Consider the following 16,739-nt stretch of genomic DNA (forward strand, 5'->3'; position numbering starts at 1 on the left):
TAGGCTGCTATTCCTACTAAGCCTTGTACAACTGGTTGGTTTTTTCAGTTTATGCAGAAGAAGTTTTTGGGTTGTGAACTGTAAAATAATCTAACGTTAAGACAGCATGAAAAAGAAAAAGGCCATAAAGTAACAGGAACACAGCATCGAGGGACAAGACACTCAAAGCCTTTTGGCTTCTGAAAAGTGCCCAAGTACAGAAAATGCTGTGGTAGCTGCTCCAGGAAACACACTTGTACCATAGTGCGCCATTAGTGATCATCAGTTTTGTAGATTAATTAGTTTTGATTTTGAAGTCACGCAGAGCTAACATGGTGGCTGTTGAAAAGATAAAGCTTTATTTCTTCCTTAGCTCTTCTCTCAAGCAGAGGGGAACACTTAAAAGGACTGTGTTGTCCCTGTAGCTCTTGACAAATCTTGACATCAAAATGCTTCTAAATTTGTCCTTAACATTTGAATGGAGATATAATCCACTGTCTGCCTATTTTAAATATACCAACAAAATTGAATCAGAATATTTTAAATGTGTTGTACAATCAGATGGTTTGACCTTTGACAAGATACTATCATTATCATGTCCTAGGGATGCTAATATTAATCCCAAGAAACTCAGGGGGATTATAAATAAATGGAAGATGGGATATTCATTTTAGGTTACTTTGCCATTTAAAATATTGTGTAATACAGTAAATTATACTATAGATAAGCCATCATTCAATCTTGGAAGCTTAATGTCAAAGTGAAATATTCTCCATAGGTATGAAGTTCTTTGAGCAGATGAAGAAACCCTAATCAAGATTGAAACACATCTTCAATGAAATGTTAATTCACGTCCTCACTGGGCTGGTACATCCCTATGCTGAGGCTGAAAAGTTTGTAAAATGTATTTTCTGATACTAGAAATTACTTTTGTATGGCAAGGAAGGACTGTGGAGTTGCAGAGTGACCAAGGTGGGAGTGATGGACAACTGAGAAAAAAAGATTACAATACAGCGGTATATGAATTGAGTGAACACTCATTGTGCAGGGGTGGAGACCAAAAGCCACAGAGGAGCTTGAGGTCAACCAGAAGCCCTGTGGCGCAGGGATTTTGATGATAAGCTTGGCCACAAGCACCAGGCAGCTGCGGTGTTGCCATGCATAGGCATTCAGGGAAGTGAAACACGCGCTGCCGCCCCATGGCTCACGAGGACAAGCTGCAGGCTGTAATGGGGGCAGCAGAGGAGATATATATATCTATATATCTATCTAATATGGGTGCCCAGTGCTGTGGGGGTGAAGCAGTATTGGGAATTTTTTAGCAATAGTCCTTCCTGTGGACAGATTGCTGCTTCCTCCTGAGGCAAATAGCTTTGTGGCTGCTTCTGGTGATGTGTTTAGGAGCAGACAGTGAGACAAGAAAGGGTTCATGGGGCATGTGCAAACTCCTCAAATACCAATTTTCTTGCAGAAAAGCAGACTAGGTGTCATGGCACTATCAAAACTATCAGCTGCAACAATGTCTTTTACCATCACATACCAAAATACTCTACATGCCAGTCCCTCTGCTGCCTTCTCCTAGTCTCTCCTCACCCAGGCCACACTCTCTCTCTTCTCTCTGCTTCTTCCTCAGCTGCTCTCCTTTCATCGGCTCTCAACCACTTAACAGATCCAGCCACAGCTGCGCCTTATCCACATCGGCCAACCCGCTGCCCCTGAAGCCAGCCCCCAGCTGTATATTATCAATGCTAATTAACCCAGCTTCATTCCTCTGCAACTGGGAGGTATACAAATGCTGCAACCTTGGTTAATACAATATGTGTAACTGGCATGGTGAGCTCACTCAAACTCATGTGAGGGGCCCACAATCAGTTTTCCAATTCTTTGAGGGGTGACATACAGGCAAATCCCTGCCTTCTCTTGCTTATTGTTGCACTTCTGCCCATATTTCCCTTGTTCGCAGGCGGGAGGGAGGGGTGAAGCCTATATAAAAAGTTTTGCAAGGGGCTGTAGCCTCTCCTTGCCCCACAGCAGCTGGGAGGGGACCGTCACAGCCACCTACTGTGGAGCTGCTCACCTGTGCCAGGATGCTCATCCTGGGACTGGGGATCTGGCAGGTACCTGCTGGAGCCGGGGACCTCTCCTCATCCCCATGCCTCTGATCAGGCAGGTGACACCAGGAAATTGCTGAGTCACCGAGTTGCTTTTTCAGCAGCTTTCTCTTCAGGTCAGGAAAATGCAGCAAATCCTCTGTGCGGTGTTTCTTGCCTTTTGAAGTATTTCAGGTAGTGCATCCCTGTCCTTCAGGGAATTTTTTAAGAGTGCATGTAGTGAGCTGGTAGAAGAAGATTTTTCTTAGCTATGGAAAGAACTGCATACTACAAAAGTGAAAATCTCTGCCTGGCTTGTTTTTCGTTGGTTTTGCTTTTGGCACTGGGTATTAACGTCCCAGCATATCATGTAGGTGTAATCTTTGACAAGTGCATGTAGATATAGGAACTTAAGTGGCATTGAGTGTTTTGAAAATGGGAATTTACATTAACTCCTTAGAGACTGAGGATAACTTACTTGTATGGCAGCAGATGAGTACGCAGCACTTTGCAGGAAAATAGTTTGGGTAGTTCTTTACCTGCAAATATTACGTAATAGACTTTTGGTAAGAGAGATCTGAAGATATACTGAATTGCAAATGTAATAGGACTCAGGAAATGAGCTGAAAATTTTAAGAAATTTGAGAAATTTAAGAAAGTGGGCTGCTTAAGAAATAGAAATAAGAAAAAAAAGTGGATTGTCTCTGGATTTGAGACTGGAAACTAAATGCGTTGAATTGCAAGCTTCCAACTCTATGAAACACTGTACAGTCAGGGTAAAAGCATGTTAAATAATTCTTGCTATAGTTTTGGGTCAGCTGCTACTCATCTTGAGAAAACTGATGCACAAATGGGGCTGAGTTTATTTAACCCTTTCATTCTTGATTGGTCTGATGACAAAAGACACTAAGAAGCCTAAAGCAACTAAAGTAAGCTTTAAAAAAACAAAGCGTGCCTTGCATGGGACCTCTTAAGGCACCGACGCGGTGATGGATGAGCTCTCTGAAGGGAACCTGTCAATTTGCTAACAGGAACTGGTTAGGACTAAACAGAAGGAAAATTTTGGACACATCATCCCTGCCACCACAAAAGTCTCTTGTGTTAATGCAATGAAAACGTGGCCCAAATCCACTGTGATTACTTCATCAAAGCTATTTGATTTCAAGGTTCCCACAGCAACTTCAGCTGCAATGCCCTGTGGTTTGGTGTGTCAAAGGGGCCTCTCCCTTACCCAGTCACTCTGACCTGACGTCCTGTTTAGTGAGCACCATGTCAAACGAAGCAATGGATTATTTTTTCTGATAAACATCTCGCATTACAGAGTTTTGTGTAATTACAGGGTATATTGTCACCTTTGCTCTTCACCAACTCCTTCTCCACTCGGAAACAATGCCGATTGCTCCTGCGCAACAGATTTCCCGTGCTGCGGCAGCACCCAGGGGTGAGGTACTCCATACACCTCGCATCTGGCCAGCGTCACCAGTGGCTTGTTTTCCCATGCCACCCTGGGAGCCGCAGCGATCATACGTAGGAAGGGCTGGGATAGAGAAAGGAGCTGCAAAAAGGAAAACCTGTACAACTTTAAACAAGCTATTTGGTTGTGTGTAGCCTTGTGGAAAAAAACACTGCAGTTTCTACGTTTGGGTGGGGTTTTTTAGTTTAGGTGAACCAACCAAGCACCCTTGTATTTGAAATACTTGAAGAAGTGAAATCATTAAAAAAAAAAAAAGATGATGGGTAGGGAGGTAATGAAGTTATATGTAGGAAATGGTCACAGTTTTGAATCATGTTTCTGTTTGAAGTGCCATTTCCCAGGATCGGTATCCAGTCATCAAACAACTCTTTAGTGTCTCCAAGCCAAGAATCTGAAGTGATTTACTTTGCTTTTCAATACCAGGCTGTGTATTTTACCCAGGAGGTGGCACTGTCTGTAGTGTTTTGTCATCCCCGCACCTCCACACGCCAACAGGAGCCAGCCTGTTCGCTGCAGGGCCAGCAAGCTTTCCAGAGGTGATTCTTTCCTCATGTCGCCAGCATCTCACACTAAAACTGCTTTTAATTTCTGGGCAGATTAGAACTTATTTCAAGATAGTCTGGTGTCTGAATGTGAATGTTCAATCCTTAGAAAAGGGCAGATCAGCTCTGGCAACTCAACAGTGACTGATTCCCATGGCTATTTTATTCCAGAAAAATAGTGAAAGCAAAATCCAAACTGGAACACCTCATTATTTGGGGGCTTAAAATCTCCAGATGTGGAGAACTGCAAACTGCTTTTTCTGCTGTTTACTAAATTGCTAACTTCTCTTCTTTTTTCCGTCTCCCCCAGTAACAGCAAGAGACAGTGACATTTGCCATCAGTGCTGGGTACTGCCACTTCGATTGTGCCTACCTGTGCCAGGATGAGCGAGGGATCAGGGATGCACCATGAGAAAAAATTGAAGAGGGGGTTGTAAGGCGAGAAAACCTCTTTATTGTAAGGTATGTCCCTGGATAACTTGTCTCACATGATGCCAGCTCTCAGGAGAAAAGGTCCCTATGTGAAAAGTGCCAGGGGATGAAGCTGGTCTGGGAGTTAACTCCTCTCCGCCAGGGCAAAGAGTGTTGTGGATGGAGGGAAGGAAGAGGTCAACACTTGGGGGGAGGGGGAAGGCTTGATTTGAGAAGGATTTTTTTATAGTCCATATCCATTGTCAGCCACGGAGACAGGAACTGAGGCAGTGCTCTCAGTTGCCTCTGAGATAGGAAGCAGGGCTATTGTATTCCTGGTCACTCCTGCTGCGCAGCTGGCCTCAGCCTGTCAACTCCTGTATGTTATGTTTTGTTTTGTTTTTTCCCCCCAACAACAATGGTAGGAAAAATAAAGTAACTTCTATCTGCTGGAAGCTGGCGGGTCGATTTTCACCAGTTTTGCTTTTTTTCTTAGTTTTATTGAATTGTTACACGCGTCGTTGGAATTTTAGATGATCTCATTCTCATTTTACTTAACTGATAGTACCGCAAATAAAATAAGGTGCACAAAAGTGGCACTTCCTCAGGATGGGAAGATGTGCCATACTGTGAGCTGCCTCTGTGTCTGTGCCATGTGTCCCCCTGCCAGGGATGCTCAGCAGCTCTGAGGCTAGGAGAGCAGCTCCCAGGCACTGCGTTACCCCTGCAGCTGTGGTCCACCTTCCACGAGAGATCACTGGTGAAGGAGGTGTACCAGAAAACACTTGCTGCCCTCCAGCTGGATTATCTGGATCTCTACCTGATGCACTGGCCCATGGGATTCAAGGTACTGAGACTTCAGTTCCTGGGAGCCATCTGACAGAGCTCTGCCGCTTTTTCCTTTGGGACTAGACATGCCCTTAGTCCTCCCTAATGAGGAGTGTTGTTAAACCTCATCAGGATGTAATGACAAACCTCTGCAGGGAGTGCCCAGGAGGAAAGGTAAAGTTATGGCTGCTTAAGCTATGTCTTGTAGTACAAAAGCCACCTTATTTTACCCTGCACAGCACGTCCATGTCAAAGATCAAGTTACCATCCAGACAACATTCCTCTTAAAGCCTGGGACGTGGCTGTCATTTACTTATCCAGGGTCAAACAGTTGTGAATTACTTAGTTCCTATTTTTCTCTTCTCTCTCTGCCCCAAGGTTAAATAAATTCTCGTTTCCCCATCGTATCACATCCCTGGCCTTCCCTCAGCCTGACTGAAGCACATAAAAGCCTCTGCCCTTCCTCTGCCTGCAGGACGGATTCTCAAGAGGCAGATTTTCTTGAAGATTACTCTGTTCGTACAGATCACGGGTTTTGGCCACCTCTCTCCGCAACACAAACATAAGCCAGGATATCCAGTGTGTCTTTAGCTCCACTCACTCGTAGAATTTCTAAGTAATTTCTTTACTCACGATTTGCCCTACCTGAAACTTGCTTTTCTTTTGTGATGGTAGGCGGGAGAGGAGCTATTTCCTGCAGATGGAAATGGCACCATCATTCCCAGTGGTACAGATTTTCTGGGTACGTGGAAAGTACATTCATTGAGAAGCTGAAAAATTCTTGCTAGTTGGAAATAACAACATGAGAAGCTTCAGGTTTCCACTTTGGGAATAATTCTGAGAGAATGTCCGATGTGAAGTATTCCAGATGGCTGATTTCTCTGTGCCCTCAGGCTCCTTCTTCTGTTACTTTGCCAAGATTGAGGTATTTTTATGCCTACTGCTTACTAAACTGGCTGGGTAGGCATGGCAAGAGGAAATCTTTGAGTGTGTGTGTACCCTGCAGTGGCTTGAGGTGACACATGCTGTCACTTCAGTCCCCACACCACTCCCCGGGCTTTAGCTGTAGCCACGCTCATCCCTGGTTGCACCTGAGCTGTCCAGACCACAGGAAAGCCAACATGTCTGTGCCAGTGTACCCAGAGCATCCAAATTCCAGCCCCCCACACCCCCCCGAAAGTACTGGAACTTGTCCAATGTCCTTTGCTAACTCCATGTGTGCAACACAAACAGGCATGAGCACAGGCTGCGTGGGAGGCACGACTTGGGCTCAGGTTCCAGTTTCTCCGTGGCTGATGGTGTGGGCTCCCTTTCCCCTCCATGCCCACCCTGTGCGCGGCATGGCCAGGTCAAAAGAAGACATGAGACTCACGAGAGTCAGAAGAATTTGCTGATGCTTTTTTTGCTTCTGTTAGATGAAGAATAAGGCACATTTTTGTTGCTCATTTGAAAAAAAAAAAAAAAAAGTGGACATTTCAGGCTGCTGGTTATTATAGCAACATAAAAAAATTATTTCTGCTTTGGAAGAGGTGTATCTTCCGCTCTTGAGGCTGGTAGTAGATTATTTTGTCCTGTTTCTATTCTGCTGGAGGTGCCAATTTAATCAGGGCTTTCTAGCTGTTTTATTGTTCGCTAGTGGGAAAGAAAATGGGAGGAGGGGGGGAAGAACAGCACAGCACTGCTTATACTGTACTGCCGCTGCTAAATGGGAGATCTCACTGGGGAAATTAATTGGTGTTGATGATCGGGTATCCTGCTCTAGCCCTCCCAGAACAGCGCCTTGTGGAGCTGCTCTGTTCCAAATGTAAAGCTTTTTATTATGGGATAATTATTTTGTTAGCTGAGGAATTATCCTAAACACCCCTTTTATTTATGAGCAGAAGGTCTACCTGGGGACAATATTTCAAAATAGCTGTATTCTACTGAAATAATAATAGCGTTGTAATTGTTAATCTGAATAATGCCATTATTTATTTGTATGATGATACATGGTGTGAGAGCCTGAGTCTTTGACCAGGGTCCCATGGTTCACTGTACTGTACTAACGCCAAATCAAAAGAGGATCCCAGCCATGATGATTTTTACCAGTCAAGTCTTAGTGCAGGCATTTTTTCCATATGAAAAAAAAAAAAAGATCTCAATTGAATAGCAAGTCTGATTCTGTAGTGTTTCTAGGCTATGGAAGAGCTGGTGGATGCAGAAATGAAGGCTGTTGGAGTCTCCAACTTTAACCACAATCAGATAGATCAGCTCCTGAGCAAACCAGGCTTAAGACGCAAGCCTGCAAATAATCAGGGAAACTGTTCTCAAAACTCATCAGTACTGACATCACACCTGTCTGTGGTGTTGCATTTGATAGAACACCTCTGGCAGTAAAATACTTTATATGTTAAGGCAGTGCTTTTTCATATCTGTGTGGGAATAAACCTGTATTTAGCTAAATTGTAAAGTGACGAAAGATGCAGGGGACACTGTGCCCTTCCTTGTGCAGGAAGCTGGAGTCACACAAGCCTGCAGCCCTCCTGGCTTGGAAGTGCAACCTTCACCTTTCTTTTGACTGCAGCACTGAGTTCGTGTAAGCTGAGAGCTGAGCTCTGCCATGCAGAACGCAGTGAGGCTTACCCTTCCCCGCTCCTACAACCCTAAAGGAAAAAGAACAGACAGGACCAGAGCCAGGCTGCACTGCTGGGGTGAACAGGTAGGGCTGGGTGGCAAGGGAGCTGGGTGCTTCAGCTGGATGTGCACAATCGGCCCTTGGAGCCCAGTGAAAAGAGGACTGTGAGAGCTGCCTGCCTCTGGCAAGAGAAACTAATGTTTGAAGATTGGGTCTTGCTGGAGGCAGGGTTGGGAAGAAGGGGAAAGGATCTCAAACGCTAGCTGATCCTCTTAAAAACCCCACAGCTGCAAAAAGAACCACATTTTCAAAGCTGCTGTGGGGCTTGATAGGTCACCACAGTGATGCTAAAACTTGAAGTATCTTTTGCTTTTGAAGAAACCTTTTTTTTCTTTTTTTCTTTTTTTTTTTTTTTTTAGATTGAGAGCCACTCCTATCTTCCTCAGGAAGAGCCTAAGTTTTGATTAAGTTTTGCCAGTCCAAAGGGATCTCTGTCACTGCACATTGTCCCCTTGGAGCACCCAGCTGGCCACGATAAGAACACTTTGTGAGACTTCTTTCTTAGATGTAGACTGGAGCCAATACAGTAAACCAGTCTTAGAATGTGGATAAACCTTCACAGAGTAAAACTGATGTGATTAGAAAAATATTTACTAATTCATTAAAAATGACACATGCACAGAAACCTCTCTCACGCTTATTGTGATATTCAGTCCACTAATTCATACCCATGCTGTTACTGGAGTTTCATATTTAGGAGGAAAAGGAACAACTGGTTGGTGAAAGTAGTGAAGGTAATTCTTAACTGAGCTTGGGCAAGCTTCTTAAATATGCAAGAGAACTTCTGAACTAAAAAAAATAACCAAAAACAAAGCTGTATATGCTTATGCGAATAGCAACCTTGCAGCCCTGCTGAGACAAACGGATTAGGGTTTTAGACCGATGACTTGAAGAAATGTTCCTTTTACTCCAGTCTTCATGGCTTTCCCTGACCTGGAACAGGGTGTTTACCAGAGCAGCTGTGCTTGTGAAGGACATGACAGCTGCCCATTCTGAAGATGAAATTTTCAGGATCTGGAGCAAAGAAATTCCTGGCCTGATCCCAGGCCAGACTGAAACATGTTATAGTTACTGTTATACCAGAAACTACAGACCTCTTCTCATGTGCCAACCTCTGATAAAACAATTAAGAACGAAGGCAGGGATTCGAGCAATAGGAAGATGGTGAATTAAAGTGTGCAAGTTGATGCTTTCTTATAATTTAAGTAATATTCATACACTACAGTGCTTGAACGAGAATATAGTGGGCCATTTAACTGCTGAAGCCTGCTTTTTATTTGCACAAGTCCAAGCCTGAGGATATTTCCTGTTCTGATAATTCCCAAATCAAGGAAATTGCACTCCAGTACAGCAAAACCCCAACTCAAGTTAATACTGGTCGCAGTATTTTCCCTGGTGACACATATTTTTCCCACTTGTGCTAAAGTAACAATTCACCGAGGTATTGTGGAAAGCTGAGTTCTAGCTGTGTCTCATACGCATTGTAATGCTTTAAAAAATATTATGTCTTAACACTAGTTTTAATGACGGACAGGAGATTACCAATGGCTTTGGGCTTTAATTGGTACACTAGCCACTTCTACACACAGCATCCCTGGTCAATCCTGCGCTCTTGTTCAATGTACTCCCATGCTGTCATCTCAACTTCAGAGACAAATAATCATTAAATGAGCTCATGTAACAATTAGGAAGAGTTTCCTATATTGCTTTTCCTATGTAAGCCATCTGTGATTACCAGTGGAACTGCTCCATGTAACCATGCAGGCACATACAGTTTTCAGCTTTCAGAACACAGGCAGAACTTCTCAGCTGTAACTCCCTATCTGTTCCTGCAGGTGCTTATCCAGCTCCCGATGCAAAGAAATGTGAGTATAATTCCCAAATCCATCACTCCACACCATATTTATGAAAATTTTAAGGTAGAAGTGTACCTTACAAAATTACCGATGGCGTTAAACTTTACACAGAAAAATCCACTCTGCCAGTGGAACAAAGTAATACCTTCATACTTAGAACTGGCAAAACCTTTTGTCTGCCAGATACCATGTAGGTTACTTCTTTATGAATGCAAAAATTTACTTTGAAAGTAAGGAGCCAAGCCTCCTTCATTAGAACACATCAAATAAGAGGGAGTAACTTTTCCACCTTGTGATAGAAATATGATGCAATTAGAGCCCACCAGCCCTGTAACCTTATGACACTTACTGACTGTTCACCACAAACGTGCATCTATTGCATGCTTCCTAGTGCTTCTACAATGCTTTTCCACTTCTGTTTTTGATATTCTTTCTGCAAATGAACTTAAATGTCTTCTTGAAAACTGAACTCACTCGGCTGTTTGGGATCTTTACTCAGGTGTTTGAATTGTCTAAAAAGATGGAAACCTTCCTTGCTTTCAAGAAGTGGTAAGCGAGTAGGTACCTCTTCCTCCTTCCTGTTTTAGCAAGATTGGATTATCATTGCATATCCTCTTAACAGACAGTATTTGCTAGCCTCACTTCAATCGAGAGGGAACCTTAGCCAATACTCAGTCACATTCATATCTGCTGGAATCCAGGACTAGGGTTTATAAGGGCATTGCCTGCCTTGTACAGGTTGGCAGCACTAGGATTTTTGCAGGTACATTGTGTGTTAAGGCATCTTGTAATGTATACATACCAAACTGCTGTTTGAAAATCAAAATCAGCTAGAAACTCCAAAATAAGTAAGTGGCAATTTTTTTTTTTCCTGTTGGTTTTTTTTTTTTTTTGGCTACTTTATATGAGAGACAGTCAGTGTAAACAAACTCCATTTTAAGAACGAGAGTTTTAAGTTTTTTTGAAGTGAAAAGCTGTGCCTATGTATTTGTCAACATTATTAAGGCAGTGTCAGATAACAGAACGGTTAGATACACTTACCAAGATCCGCAGTTTACTCTGTTTTCCCAAGTTACTCCCTTATCTAATAGCAGACTTAGCAGTTCACAAGGAGTGGTTCACTATCACAGGGAAGTTTGACAACTTCAGCTAAGCAAAACATAAATTATCTTTTAAGAACAAGGTCGCTGGTATATGTGAAGAGCATGAACTTCCACTTCCCTGTGTAAACTAAGCAGACTCATGTTAATGTTTTTATTGTTGGTCACAGTTTCAGTTCTGCAGAACTTTTGTCAGGGGGAAAAAAAAGCTTTTTCTTCTTAGCCTTAAGACTATATCCTTAAAGCTTTTTAATCATACTGCCTTTTTCTAGATGCAAAAATCACAAGGACTATCCTTTTTTAGAAGACTAACATAGGCATCCTCTTCAGATCCTCCAGGAATCAGGACCATATATCACCATTTCAAGTTTGTAATACTTCACATGTATTGAATCACAATGTAAGCGGAATATGTGTTACACGACAGGACAAAGGTAGCTTACAGGCATTCTGAAGAGTAATCTTGGAGCATGCATGCGTTTGCATCCCTTATATCAACTGCAGTTGATTCAGTTGTTTATTGGTACCTTTGCTCTGCTTTTTTAGCAAAATTCTCAGTTGTAGCCAAATATATATTCTCTTACCATTCAGTAATGATAGTTGAAGTTTAATAAACCTGAATATTTGGGATTTGTGAAAAGCAGTCTTTTATCATAAATCCTGATAAATTTTAGAGAAATTGAGACTCTTAGTGATTGTATTTTTGGACAAAAGGTCAAAACATATGCTATCTTTTAGCTGTTAATGCAAGACAACCCATTTAACATCAGATCTTTATGAGATAAGACAACATGCTGCTTGAGATTCTTAGATCAGTAATTCCAGCGTAACAGAATGAAAGCTCTTTAGAGGACACTGCTGAACTATGTTTGAGGAGCTATTTTCTTAATGAGGTTTCCTATTTATGAACTGCTAAAAACTAATAAACTAGTAGATTTGTATGTTTGGTTTGTATCTACAAGAATACATAAATACTACCTTTATCAGTAGAATGGCTGTGGTGAAGACTGTGAATCTCTCTCCCAACAAATCCGAAGTCTGATAAAGGAGACATGGATGAATTATTTTGTTTGGCAACTGTCTTGTTTAACAAGCAGAAAAGCTGGGCAGCATTGTAGAAGCCAACAGTGGATTTTCACTCTCTCATACTGCTCCCTAGATACTGTCTGTGTTTTGACTCAAAAGGTGTCACTAGATGTTTTCTCTAGTAAAAAAAAAAAAAAGTCAGTGCTACTGCAGCCGATGCATCTGCTGGAGTTTTAACAAGGCACATGTTAATCAAGACTTCTCGCTCTTGAACTCTAACATGCGACTCAAAGCTCCCACAATCACTTTAGGTTCTTCCAGTCCAGTAGAAGAACAATGTGGATCAGCACTGCCTGCAGAGAGGAAGGACAATTATGTAATTAAGGTTCAGGACTAGGATACACACTTGATGGATATCCTTTTCCAACTGATTTTCTTTGTAGTTGATAAAGGAAATGATGACATATCTTTGAGCTACTTTAGACTTTTGCAAGATATTTGAATAACAAGTGCCCCAGAAATGGCAAAGCAATTTCCATCCAATTAAATCTCCTACAGCAACTCTTCTAAAGAAAGAGGTCTGAAAAGCACATCACCAATTAACAGTTACAGTGCAGTGGTATGGACAGGAAGGTGTCTGTAATAGATAGTTTCTCCCCCCCCCCAGACATGCTAAATTGAAAAGGTCAGTTACAGGGTATTATCACAGCCTCAGCTAGAAAGTGAGCTATGTGGAAGGTGCTCTGCTTCCAGGCATTCAGACTGTGGTCAGGTTGTCAATCCACAGCAGCAGGAGCAATACCCACCTAAGGCTGTGGCACAGAGCCAATCTTGACATATTCTCTACTTCATAGGAATTTTCTAACAACATTCCAATTTAATCACAGCTATCAGACTTCAAGTTATTTACAGGATGTTTATAGATTGTGGTTGGCAGGAAGTCAGACTAGATGATCACAGTAGCCATATAATAGTAAAAAATTCAAAACAAGTTAGAAGCCAGAGATTGTGCATTTGTTTTAGAGACAATAGATCTTTTTCAGCTGCAGAGACTTTTGCAAAGGTAAAAGGAGAAAAAAAATTGGGTGATGTCATTTACTGAGAAATAAAGTACTTTCTATTTTGCAGCAAAGCTGCAGCCATATGACTGAGACAACGTGCCTTTCTAGCAGACCATTACTTCACAGCAATCACAGCAGCCCATGACGGCAGTAAGACTGCTTGCTGTAAGCTGCTCATGGTGCACACTTCCTAGCTTCACCAGTTCACCCACCTCAACAAATATGCCACAAGGGCACTGCTCTAATTGCATCTACTATCTGTAGAGATGAAACTACAAAGCACGGTCTCCCTTGTATTCAGTTCCAAGGATTCCAAAATCTTCCAGCCTCTCCTGTGTTTTGGGAGTTCACACTCTGCTTTACACAGACCTACAACTTGTTAAGAAAATAAAAATTGCCATGCAGGGCTAGGGCAGAGGCTTGGGCTTGTTTTACCGCTATTATAAATTCCGAGCCAGCGTTTTCTTGGTCAGATCACTGCAGCAGCAAAGAGGAAGGGAAAAGATACAACTGCCTTCTAAAGAGTTTCATTTGTTTGGTCAGTGCAGGGACCTGCAGCAACATGTACTGTCACACACACTGACAAATGCTGGTAACTCTCTAGTCTCCACCTTCAGATTTACCTGAACCCCGTGTTCACAAGCAAGTGTACACTGACAGCCATCTAACCCACTCCCTTCTTTCTGGGGTTGTAACTAATCCAACTGCATGTTGCTGCCTAGGTAGCCTCAAGACACTCTGTCTCCACATACTTCTCAGCAGCCCATGAGCATTTGTTAGCTACTAATCCCCAGCTGGACCAATGTCCAGCTGGAGGAGCAGATGTACAAGAGGCCACAAGTGTAGCACTTCATAGACCTGACATCAAGGCCATCTCTTTAAGCCAGGAGAACATGCCACACTACAGACAAAATCCTTCAGGAAAAGAACATAACTATTCTCCCAGTGTCAGGTGCAGCATAAAGAGGCTCAAGTCACTATGACCGGCTCGAGGGAGTGGAGTAAGTTTCTTGAAGGACTAGCAGCTTCTGTTCCTGTGTACCTACTTCCTCAGCAGCATAATAGTCATCCTTCTTTTGGAACTACGCTAAGAGATTTATATTATCCCCAAATTTCCAGTTTTCATCAGCCATGTAACACTGCTCCTAGACCAAACCCACAGATACATCTTTCCTAGTCAGCAGTGAGATCATCTGTACCACTGGACTGAGCCCAGTAAATGGAAAACACCTTAGCTTAGCATTTTGCCTTTGTATCACATGTTGTCCCATGCTTTTATTGTGCAGTTCATCTGTTCTGGTATAGTCAAGCCTTCATTAAAAGTTCCAAAGGGGCTGGGTGAAAAAAGTGTTTTTTAGAGGGAAAACAGGGTAACATAGGTGATGAACAATAGGTAAAATTCAAAACTGCTGATCATTGCTGCTTAGGTTTTCCATCTGTTATTGTTCCAAGCTCTCTCATATTGAGCTCAATATCATTTGAAAGAAAACAGGATGAGAAACAACAGAAACAGTAATATAGAGACCCATTCAATCCTGCAAATGAAGTTCTGGTCCTTGCCTTCCTCTATCTTAAAGATTTATAGAAGACTGACAAGGACAATCAATGGCCTAGGAATAAGTTATACAGATGGTAGTTAAGTAGACTAAAACTTTGCTTGACCTGACACTAGGGCAGAGAGCTATGCCAGAAGTTTACCAAACCTGGAACAGCTTAGAAAGTGTGACTGGAAATAGACCAGTTGCTATCTCCTCCGCTGTAAAAACAGTGGCATCAAATGAATCTAGCAGCAGACAAGCCCAAAACAAGTCAGAGACAGCAATTCTTCACAAGATGCGTGGGTGTGAAAAGCCATTCTCCTGGAATGTTACATTCACAAGGTAACTGAAAAGGAGTTAACCGATGGCCATGAAACATGAAATACCCTAAACTGTTGTCAGATTATTTAAATTACACACCACTGCAGTGCTCAATTTACTCATCTTCAACAACTCCTTTTGGCCACTGTTTAAGACAAGATATTGCTGTAGGTGATTATAAGCAGCAATCAGCTGGCTTGTAAGAACAGCTGAACTGAATCAGGCTAAATAATCAGGCTTATTTAGTTCAGAAGAGCTAGATTGTATATTCAGCTTGACTTTTTTTTTTCTGAAGAATTTGGATTAAAAAAATATGTAGTTTTGCAGATGTTTATACTAGTGGTCCTGTACCATGCACTTTAACAATTTCAAATGCAAGAGCAACATGGCCTATCGGTTTTAAGAACTGCCTCTCAGCTTAAATGAGCAAGATCCTGCCAGAATAAGGCAGGGCTCTGTACTTTAAGTGACCCAGGACAAGGAATGGATGATGAATAGTTACTGACAGAGTTTATAGATGAAAAACTAGGGGAGTATTAAGTGATTAAAAAGATAAAATCATTTATCTTGAGTCAACTGTTCTGTGCTGCAATAAAGCAGAAGACTCCAAATTTCTAGTCATATCTTCAACGCAGTGAACGCAGATTAAAAATCTAAATACAGGATTTTCTTTTCCTTTTTTGAGTAATTTCCTGTGCCCCAGATTTCACAGCTCTGCACAGATGTTACAGTATGCACTTATGTCAGTCTCACGAGCTCAGCAAGAAGAGAGATCCCACCGGCCCCAGAGAGAGGGAAAGACCAGGTTACAAAGCATCATATAAAAAGTGATTCCAGCCAGGCAGGCTGGTGTATTTGCATTCCAGTATCAGAAGTCAAGCTATTTTCTCCCAAAGGAAGATCAACTGCAGCCTGAAACATACTGTGCCTGTAAGACTATTTATGGTGTCCTGCTTCCAACCAGCAAGATACTAACTCCAGCTACTTCTTGTAGTCTCCTCTACTACCCCCAAAAAAAGTCTCATAAAAGGCATCTTGCCACCTCCAATGAGGTAACTGCTAATTTTCTCTACCTGTTCTCCCTGATAAACCAGTTCATCATTCTTTGCTACCACAGCAATAGATCTGTTCCGAGAGCCATTTTACCGTGAAGAAAGGCCTGCTAACCTGGTATCATTTGAAGCAGTGAGAGTGCAGCTGGAAGTGAAACACATTTTGAGTGCAAGTACCAATTCTACCTGTCCCAAGAACATGATTTTTCTGTCTCTCTGCTCCTGTAGGCTGAATTCTTTCCCCAGGATGTGCTACAGTATCATGCTAGCTTAACTCCTGCTGCAGAGTCCTGAGAAAGTCTAGTAAGAAAGGCCAACAAGGTGGAGCCGAACTACAAGTTCTTAAATAAAAAACTCAAAACAAAAAACAACCACTTTTCATTGGAAGAGCTACAAGATTATATTTGTCCTTAAAGTGCTTTGATCAGAAACCCAGAGATCCGTCGAATCAAAATACAAAAACAAATGCTGTGAACAGTTATAGCAGGAAGAGCTCAGTTATCAGGAATGCTAGGCTCCGGATATCTAATTCTTTGATCTTTCCACTTTACCTTTTAAGAGATGAAAGGAAATCTCTTCCCTTGTAGGCAGCGTGGCACAAGTACGGGGGTACAACAGCCATTTAATTTTATTGTAACAATCCCCAGATCAACCTAGATTAAAGGAAGACTTGGTAGCAGTCTCGAAGACTGGCTCTTCCTCTAGCTCAGCCTTATTTAATTATATCTGGCCTCGAAGAAGTGATCCAAAAATCATTATGGGTTGACAGGGTTTTCCATCATTCCCC

The sequence above is a fragment of the Falco peregrinus genome, chromosome 6 (assembly GCF_023634155.1).
Source record: "Falco peregrinus isolate bFalPer1 chromosome 6, bFalPer1.pri, whole genome shotgun sequence".
Taxonomy (NCBI): Eukaryota; Metazoa; Chordata; class Aves; order Falconiformes; family Falconidae; genus Falco; species Falco peregrinus.